Genomic DNA, 10680 nt, shown 5'->3' with positions numbered 1-10680 from the left:
CCATAAAATGGAAAAACATTTTATGTTCTAGTGCTATAGAAAACAGATGAATGTGGTTTTAATGAGAGCCCTTTACCTAGTGCACTGAACAGTTTCCCAGTAAAAAGAATCCAAGTCAGGGCACTTCACAGTAGAATGCTGTAAATATCCTTGCAGATACCAGTACTGAATATAAGAGCATACACAATAGGAATTAAATAAATACATGCATTTGATTCCAGCAGAGGCAAGCAATAATTTAGCAGGACCTACCAGTGGTTGTTTTTGTCCTTGTTTTTTATTTCCAGCAGGTATTCCCTTCTGGTAGTGGCGAGGGACTCCTAAAAGTCAGAGTGGAAACAGTGAGTACATAAACATTCTCCTAGGTCTTTTAAAATTAAATGGACATTCCTAAGGCTAACAATATCCTTTAAATGTGCACTTACAGTTTTATTTAAAGCTAGAAGCTGCTTGTCAGGAACTCCATTTGTTACCATTAGATTAACAAACTAATACTACTGTTAGTCATGTAAGGCATAATCAACAGACTGACCTAGAGGAAGATTATTATTTCAACTAACATCACTTTGTAAAAAAAACTTTATGATAGCTTACCATATCTGATGCGTATGCATTTCCTACAATGCCTTAAGGAACTCTTCTTAGAGTAGGAGAGTAAGAAAAGAATCCCATTAAAAATAAAATAAAATATAATGATAATGATGATGACAACCTTCAAATACTATCACCATGAAACTTCTATGCTTGATTTGACAGCAAATGCCATCCCAATGCAAATTTCAGGGCAAGCATATGGGAGAGAATCAGTGTAAAACAAAGGCCATCCAAAGATTTCAGGGGAGGTCGTGGGAAATGTCTCCTACCTTGAACTTGATTATAATCAGTTCTAATTATTACAAAGCTCATGTTGATTTTAGAATGCAATAATAAAATTTCAGCTTACAGGAACTTGAACCAAATGTTACATTTAATACAAGAATAATCTTTCCTTGAAAAGTGTGTTGATCGCATAGTAAATGTGACTTGTCATTTTTAATTTCAAATAGCTTTCTGCGCTAAACATTACTGAACTGTTTCATATTGTTACTGAAAAGCAGATAAAAGTAACTTTGTCCTTAGGAGAAAATAAAAAAAAATTATAATTAATTATTTAATAGATTTCCATTTTTAGAAAATTATTTTCTTTCTCTTCATTTCTTTACAAAATCGTTACTATTAATATTATTAAATTTACAAGTTCAGCCATTAAACTGCATTTTAATAGCTGCAGCTTTCAGCTCTGAACAGCTTTATGGTACATGACATCCAGCAGGAACTCTTCCAAAAAGGCTGCACTTGACATACCACGCCAAATTCTCAGCTTCAGTAAATTCCTTTGATACACTTAAAATGCCCATGAATGCTCTTCTTCTGGACTAGGTTCTTAACTTCTCTTACAGTCTATCTTGTATTGGGAAATCTGGGGATAGGTAGGGGTTTGCAGAATCCCATACAAGAAGTAGGATTAAGACAATCTATAATTTTTTCAAAGCTTATACCGAAAGATGAACCTCTTTTATCGAGTTTAAACCAAGACTTGAAATACCCTAGTAAAGTGGTAAATCCCTCATAATTTCTATGTTGAGTTTTTTTTTGTTTTTGGTTTTGGTTTTTTTTTTCCCATGAAGGATTTTCTTTCCAATGTTTAATGTTTTGTTTTGTTGTGTTTTGTTTCCCATAAATAAAATATACCTATGACTTTTCCTTATCTCAGGGAATGTCTTTACTATTGAGTACCAGACCAGAAATAGTTACCTGATTCCTACAATCCTCTAATTTTTAAGACTGATCTTAACTTTCAGTCCCATCTTAACTTCTAGTTCCTCATTGCATGTGTTCACATCCAACATTTGTCTTCCCCCCAGCCTGGAAGATTGGTAACCATTGATTAAAATGCATTTCATAACGAAGTAAAATTTTTTTGTTATTCTTGGATCTGAGTAGCCTTATAGAGAGAGCCTATTCTTCCCCAGCAAACATGTCTCTTTCTATCACTATCTCACACTTTTTGTTAACTTCTCTAGTCTTATCTAGCATAATAATATATATATATTATTCAGTAAGCTTAATGGCTGCTTTTTTTATTCAGCATTCCTCCTTGTTGCACTTATGGGAGGTTCTCTACCTGCAGAGCTGCTCTCTTAACTTTGTGCATCTGAGAAAGTCATTAATTCTTGTGCTTTTTTTTTCCTGTTCTCTCCAGACTAAAGGCTGGATTACCCAAATGCAAATGACAATTGTAATCCAGCCACATGACATAAATAAATAGTTGCATCTTTTTGTTATTATAATTCTAGCCACCTTTTCCTGTTTCTTAATGGCTAGCTTAAAATTAAGAGGCAGAATTTTTTAGATACGGTTTTAGCACTATATAAACTGCCGGTGATGACTGCAGAAAAGAACAGCATTGACAAAATTTCATCTGTTAGTAATGGCTTGGAAGAGGGCAGTCTATCAGGGAAAAAGTATTGCTTGGCTGAGAAAACAACATGCATGAGTTCATAAGAGCAGTTTTCATCATGGCAGATATATAGGTTGGCATAAAAATGATGGACATGCCCGTTTTTTTGCCACTGGCTCTTATCCTGGCTACCTTGTTCTTCCATGCTGTGATTATCTGAGGGCTCAAGCTGCATGTGGCAGAAGAACTCTTGACCTTTTGAGCGCTCTCCTTTGTTCCTGCTTTGAAGAAGCTTGTTAAAATCAGCTCTAAGGAGTGGCAGTTAGATTGAGAGATGCACTGGAGAGGGGTCATATCTGCTGCCAAAATATTTCCAGGAACTGAAGATGAAAACCTGATGGCAAAGGACTTCTACAGCTGGAGAAGAAAGTTTAAAGTTTAGATATATTTGTTATGGCTCATAGGAATGGGATCAGTGTTGGGAATCTGCTACTGGCAAGGAGAAGGCATGAGGAGAAAAATTTAATTATAAACATATTTATTAACAATGAATGCAGAGATTTGATAAGGAGAATGTGAGTTTTCATTTTTAACACATGTGCATTATTAATCATCGATGATACTAGGGTTACAAATAGGAATCTGCCTGGAGGCAGAGGACAGAAGAGATGATTTTTATTAAACATACTGAGCCAATTTCTGTCCTCTGACACATGGATGAAGCTTTCATTGAACTCCATGGGAGATCTACACTAGCAGTGCAAGACATAATTGTGCTCTGCATGTTCTATATATATTAATCATAATTAAAAATAAGGATAAAGGCAGGGCTGAGGGATATATGGTTCAGGGATGGTTAAGGCCAAAGTAAGCTAATTTATCAATATGTATTTCCTGTGGTCCTTGTGTCTTGGCAGAGGATAAAAAAAGATGTCATTCATACAATAGGAATATACACTGATACATGTTTTGTAATATTTCCTGTTGTAACAGCAATTACAATTCCTTTTGTTGTTTTTAAAAGATCTTTAAAGAAGGCTAAAAAACTAAAAGGCTGAAAACAAGGTTTTAAAGCTCTTAGAAACATGGTGATTTTTCTAATGGGTTCTTTACTAAAATAAAAACCATACACAAATGTAACAACATTAAACAACAAAATAAAACTGTAATGCTAAGTACTATCGTTATATTTTTATCTCACGTGTTAAGTTATAGCCCTGTTTTATATTATGCCTTTTGTACTGGGAATGTTTCCCTGCATCGCAAGGGAATCTTATTTCTGTGCTGTGAAAAAGGGTTGTCCTTTGTAATGTTCTGTAAGTGGATGTTACAGTTTAACTACCTGGATTTAGTAGTTATATCTGTGCACGAATACTTTCTAATTTGCTTGCCGTCTGTAAGGTTAATTTGTTGTATAATTTTTATATGTTATTTTAAAGCTTCAGGTCAAGTTACCATCTAGAGAATTGACCTTCCCATTTCTTTTCTGCCTTTTATCATGCCACTGCCCTTCTCACATCATATTTAAGTACTCAGACTGTGTTTTCACCTATATCCTCTGCTTGCTAACTTCAAGCCCCTCCTTTTCTGATTCTTCAACTCTAAACATACAGCTTTTAACACCTTGTGGCCCAGACCTCAGTGTTTTAAGCCTTCTTCCTTCAGTAACTTTCAGAATTCCTAAATAACTTGTGCTCGTGATCCACACATGATGAGCTCTGTCACAGAAGAATGGTGTGTTTTATCTTAAGTAACTCCCAATTATAGTCCCAATTACAGATTTGAAGACTTTACTTTGTCCACTTTTGTCAGATTTACTTAACAGTTTTCTATTATTTCTATTGCTGCATATCCCACTCTAACTATTCTGAACAAGATATTACTGTGAAGAAAATTTCTTGCTTGCAGCCTGTCTGGTATGTCTGTTTTTCATTCAAGTACATAGTTAAACTAATGAAATATTGGCCAATCTTTTTTCTCTTTTTTTTTTTTTCCTTTTTTTTTGTTCCATCTCTTTTAGGGTGCAGAAGAGTTAGCAGAGTTAGCATCTTGATCGTGAGTACCTTTGGGAAACATTGAGACCCCAGGCATCATGTATGGATTTTTTTTCTATGTCATGGACAACTTTCTATCACCCTTCCCATGATTCTGAAGTATGGCTGGGAGTTTTTTTGTTCAGGCTGAAGATGTCAAATCAGGTTTAATAAATAGATGTTAAGTTCTTAGGTTTAAAAAATTTTTAAGGTGTCAGGACATCCAGTACATCTTTTTTTTTCCTTGAGACTCTTTCACTAAACATGAATAGATTCTCTTCCTAAACAAAAATTCCAGCAAACAGATGTTGCTAGTAATCAATTTTCATCACAAGATACTGCATAACATGAGATCCATTGCATTAAATTGCATTAAATTGTGTCTTCTCTTTCTGGATATGTAATAACTTTTAGTGTAGTCCATTAGTGAAGTCAATGAATCTGTTTGTGATTAAACAAGGGTATTTGCAAAATGCGGGACTGCAATCTGGCATTTTCAGAAGTTATGAATGTATTTGTTGAAAGATGATGATGAGTACATGAACTCCTTGGAGAAAATATATGGAGAACTCGGTAAGCATACCCAGATGTTAATCTAATTAATTGTAAATGCCATACTACATAGAAATTTTATCTAGCAAATATTTAAGAGGTCTTTAAAGAAAAAATTGAAGTGCATTAGAGAAAACAGATAAGAACAATGAAAGGTTTTTTTACCTAGACCTTTCAAGATGCACTTTTTAACACTCGGAGCATAAGAATATAGTATGTTTTCTTTATTATTGCTGCAATAAAGTTGTTTTCCCACTTTTCACAGTGTTCTTTCTGGACATAAAAAGAAGGTTAAACTATATTAACTTATTCACACTGTTGATTTTGGAAGTACTTATCCCGAATGCTTAAGCTTTGTCTTTGGTATGAAAAAGTCTTTTCTTCAAAGCCACTCTAGTTGTACCTGAAATCCTCTGTGTGTAAACAACTTGAAATTCTTATGGTAGATTGAAAATCTTTACTTTACCAAAGCACTTGTTCACTGACTAAGGGGATTTCAATACATCCTGGAGATTAGCTCAAATACTTTTGAAATTAGAAATGAGAAATGAACCACTTTTTTAAATTCAAATGTACCCAGATGTTTTGGACATTTGTAATGAGTTATTAAAATATTATTTTGCTTGAGATGCCAGACATAATAATAAGATAAAGTTGCAACATCAATACAATAAGAAAGAAATTACAGAGTTTTCAATTTAAGTATTGTTAACTAGGAACTGTAACATCAACGTGAATTAGTTCAAACCAAAGTCTAAAGTATCTGATATCTGCAATTGAAATTCACTTAGAAACATTAAATATGTGCATTTAAAATATTCAGTACAGCTGGAATGGTGGACTAGGCTTCATTTCATAATTTCACATGACAATATTTGTGATAATAATGATACAACATGGTTGAGTCATTTGTCATATTTCAGAGGAAGTTGCTCATGTTTCACTGAGCAAGTCCTGAGAGACTGTTATCTCACTGTTATAAAAACATTTGGAATATGGCAGCATCTAATATAGACAGTCTTGTAAGTCCATAAAATTCTGTGAAACAGATATTTGTTTAAGGATTTGCATGTTAGAAATCATGGATTCTGATGCTGCAAATATTTATGCTTATTGTTAAATTCACTTATATGTATTCACTTTGTGCCCAACAAGCCCAGGAATTTAAAGCCAGATACCTGTATACTTGTGTGGTCACAGGGTCCTAGCAATATAAAAACAGAAACAGACTTGTTACAGTAAAAATGAGGGATTGGATATGTACAGAAAACAGATTGAAGGGCTAGTTTATTTTTCAGATAGTTCAGTAGGAAGTGAAAATGTCTATATCAGATGAAAGAAAAAAATTCATTTGAAATCTTTTATTGCTAGAATCCCATTCCCAACAATTCTTTTCTTAGAGAATTAATAAAGAGGAATGAGGTGGCAAAGGAGGTGAAGGGATGTGATATGGGAAAACCAGCATGCCTTCACCAAGGACAAATCCTGCTTGACCAACCTAGTGGCCTTTATGATGGTGTCACTGCACCAATGGACAAGGGAAGAGCCACTGATGTCTGGACTTCAGTATGGACTTTGATATGGTACATTTCAACATCCTTCTCTCAAATTGGAATGGATGTACTCTTCAATGGATGTAGACACTGCTTCATGATCGAGTCCAGATTGTTGTGGTCAATATCTCAATGTCTGAATGGAGGTTGAGGATGAGTGATGTCCCCCAGAAATCCGTACTGGGACCGATACTCTTTGATGTCCTCATCAATAACATTGACAGTGGGGTCGAGTGCACCCTCAGCAAATTTGCTGATGACACCAACCTGTGGGGTGCAGTCGACACACCAGAGGGACGAGATGCCATCCAGAGGGACCTAGACAGGCTTGAGCAGTGGGCCAAGGTGAACCTCATGATTTTCAACAATTCCAAGTGCAAAATCTTGCACCTGGGTCGAGGCAACCCTGACTACCAATACAAGCTGGGAATGAAAGAATTGAGCGCAGCCCTGCCAAAAAAGACCTGGGAGTTCTGGTGGATGGCAAGCTAAACATGAGCCAGCAGTGTGCCCTCACAGCCCAGAAAGTGAACCATATCTTGGGGCTGCATCCAAAGAAGCATGGCCAGCAGATTAAGGGAAGTGATCCTGCCCCTCTACACTGCACCGATGAGGCCTCACTTGGAGTGCTGCATCCAGATGTGTAGCCCTCAATACAGAAGTAAAATCAAGTAAAATCAACAAACAAACAAACAATAAAAACAACACAAAACCCACCAACCAAAGAAAAAAAACAGCATCTGATTATTATTACCTTTAGAAGTTTTCAACTAAGGTAAAATATTGATATTTTTATTACTTTTATGACTTTTGTTTTCACTTCCTCTGGCTTTTAACTTCACTCTTCTGAGCATGATGAATATCTTGCTGAAAATACTATCTTTTTGTATGAAACTATTGTAAAATGAAGATGAAAAGCAGACAATAGTCTCTTAAGATTTGAAATAAAAGATAGAATTCATAAATTCTATCACTAAATAGAACTATTTCAATCTATTTACATTAAAATAAGAGAAGATCTGGAATTGTTCAAGCATTACTGAAGGGCATTTTCTGTGCCTTACATGACCTACTTTTAAAACCACAAACTTTTAAACTGTCAGAATCAGTAAATCTATCTGCCTTAATATTTTTATACTATTGAGACAATGTAGAAGATTTAATCCTTGACTATTTGTGCTAAATTATCCCCAAAACAAATATACAGAATAGACAAATTAATGTAATAGTAAGATTTCTAAATGATTTTCTTTTCTTAAACATTCTATATAAGATACTGTAAAACTATCCTTCAGTATAAGTCATCTTCTCTCTTCCTTTGTCAAGACAGCTTTTAGACACCTATTAGGATAGGAATCTCAACTTTATGAAGGAACTTTAATTACACAGTATGGACTGCTAGCAAGACTCCACTTTTTTACACGCACAGCAGCAAGTCTTTACAGATTCAGTTTAAAGTGAAATTTAAACCCCTTTGCATTGCATTTTAATAAGTTAAAACATGCCTTCAATTTTAGCTGTTGGCCTGTTCTAGATCTTTTCTATATCTTCTGTTAAAAATTAGGACCCTTAAGGAAAGTCTTTTTTTCCTGAGTCTTCTGTATATATATTTTTCAAATATATATATATAATGAATATATATAGTATAAAATCAAAAATGCCTTTCAGTCATTTTTAGAGGAACATTTGAAAAATGAAGGGCAGATGCATGCTTCCTACTTGTTTTGTGGAACTGTCACAATTTTTTCCCTTTCTATTCTCATTTCATCAAAACGTTTTCATGTAAGAGGTAACTGCCGTCTTCCATAGCTCTCATTAACTTCATCATCATTAGTTTTCTACAGCATTTGCCTTTAAGGTTGGCAAGAAATTGACAGAAAATATTAACATGCATGACAAATAACTGAAATTAGATATATTTTAGTCTTAGAAGCTTAAGATATTTCAAAAATATCTTTATGTTCTGTACCCGAGGAAGAGATCTGAAGAAATGGTGATGTATTAGTGCACAGAGATGATACTTAGAGTGTGTAGCCAGTATTACTAGCATCTTTGAACTGACTGCATTCAGTATCTCTGCACAGATGTTTATTACTTGAGGTGATGAAGAAAACATTAACTTTTGGGAAGTGGCTATTAGACAGGAATGGCATGCACATACTTGCTATTGTTAACACCTTGAAGGACAGGACAATTTAATTATTTCCCAGCCTATCACTTAAAGAATCATTCTATTGTGAAAAATGTTGCAAACAAGAAGCCTATGTATAACCGGTCTCCTGAAAGGCTATGGATGACCCTTGGGTCTGAAGGATTGGAACTACAGCTCTCCTCCAGAGTAGAGTCCTAGAACACATCTGTGCAGAGAAAAATGCACAGGTGCCACATGGGAATGGGAAGAATGGCACCCTCTGTACCCATGATCAGCCTCTTTAATCACACAAGTGAGGAAAGTTGGGGCATGTTCAAGAGCAGTGGCTACAATATTATTGATAATATTTTAAAAAAGAAAAAGAATGTAATGCTTTTGTAATTATCTCAGCTGCCTTTTCTAAATATCTTCTAAGTCTTAATCATGAGAAGATAGTCTCTGAAACTCAATCTGGGAATAGACATTTGTACAAAACTGTAACTTTTTGTTTTTTGTTTTTTTTTTAAGAGCAACCTATGCTGTGTCTGTTTACAAAATTAACCTCAGAATTTATCTGTGCATGATAATAAATCCCAGTGGATACCCATATAGGTGTTTAAAAGCCTCGTAAAATCTGCCTTTAAAGATGTAAAGTAAGAAATTGTATTATAGACATTTAAGATTCTGTAGATTTATTTGTTATTTGTATATTGGTGTGAAGAAGGTTTGTATCATAACAAAATACCAGAACATTGATTCCTCAGAAATAAACTGTCTCTGTAATACTGACCTACACTTACATGTGCAATTGCAAAAAATAATGACAATTTTCCCAATAACTGTGCGTTACCAACAACCCCAGGCAATCCTACAGGCTTGGAGAAGAGTGGCTGGAAAGCTGCCTGATGGAAAGGGACCTCGGTGTACTGATGGACAGTCAGCTGAATATGAGCCAGCAGTGTGCCCAGGTGGTCAAGAAGGCCAATGGCATCCTGGCTTGTAGCAGGAATGGTGTGGTGAGCAGGCCTAGGGAAGTAATCCTGCCCCTGTACTTGGCACTGGTGAGGCCTCACCTCGAGTACTGTGTTCAGTTTGGGTACCTCAGTACAGAAAGGACACTGAGGTGCTGGAGCAGGTCCAAAGAAGGGCAACAAGGCTCATGAAGAGCTTGAAGAATATGCCCTATGAGGACAGACTGAAGGAACCAGGGCTGTTTAGTCTGGAGAAAAGGAGACTGAGGGGAGACCTTATTGCTCTCTTCCAATATCTGAAAGGTGCTTACAGCGAGAACGAGGTTGGTTTCTTTTCACTGGTGACAGGTGACAGGTGACAGGACGAGGGGAAATGGCCTCAAGTTGTGCCAGGATAGGTTTAGGTTGGATATTAGGAAATACTTCTTTACAGAAAGGCTAGTTAAGCACAGGAAAGGCTCCTGAGGGAGGTGTTTGAGTCACCATCCCTGGATGCGTTTAAAAACCATTTGGATGTGGTGCTCAGGGGACATGATTTAGCGGAGGATGTTAGTTAGGGTAGTATGGTTAGGTCGTGGTTGGACTCGATGATCTTTAAGGTCTTTTCCAACCTGAGTGATTCTATAATTCTATGGTTACAGGATTGTATACACTTCCAAGAGGGATTCACACAAATTAGTTCAGGTGCATGAGAGAATTGTTATCTCAAAGAAACAATTGTCCTCATCCAAAGCAGAATGAAATTAGAAGAATGAGCAGAGGTATACAATAACAATATGCCTTCAAATATTTGGAAGAATTATAGCAGATGAAATTCCATTCAATGTCTATGACAGGCTAGGAGGCTAAGCAGTTGTGCAGTTTCTTTCTTTCCCTTTTCTTTTTGTATTTGATTATTCACAGTGGATCTGAGAGCTCATCACAAGTGAAGTTTTCTTTTTTTTTCACTCTTCATTTCCCTTTGAAATGTCTGATCTTTTTTCCAGAGGTATAGTTCATA

The 10680-nt window shown here is 35.7% G+C and overlaps 1 long non-coding RNA gene across 1 annotated transcript in view; it reads right to left on the bottom strand.

Annotated features, from left to right (window-relative positions):
• Positions 1–251: 251 nt before the first annotated feature.
• Positions 252–10680, bottom strand: part of LOC146545542 (uncharacterized) — a 34346-nt gene continuing 23917 nt past the window's right edge. Inside the window, exon 3 of the long non-coding RNA XR_014887741.1 lies at positions 252–320. This is a non-coding gene — a long non-coding RNA (uncharacterized LOC146545542). The remainder of the gene's footprint in view (positions 321–10680) is intronic.

This window comes from Meleagris gallopavo, chromosome 1 (genome assembly GCF_905368555.1).
Source record: "Meleagris gallopavo chromosome 1, MGAL_WU_HG_1.1, whole genome shotgun sequence".
Taxonomy (NCBI): Eukaryota; Metazoa; Chordata; class Aves; order Galliformes; family Phasianidae; genus Meleagris; species Meleagris gallopavo.
This window is presented reverse-complemented; position numbering and strand designations above follow the sequence as displayed.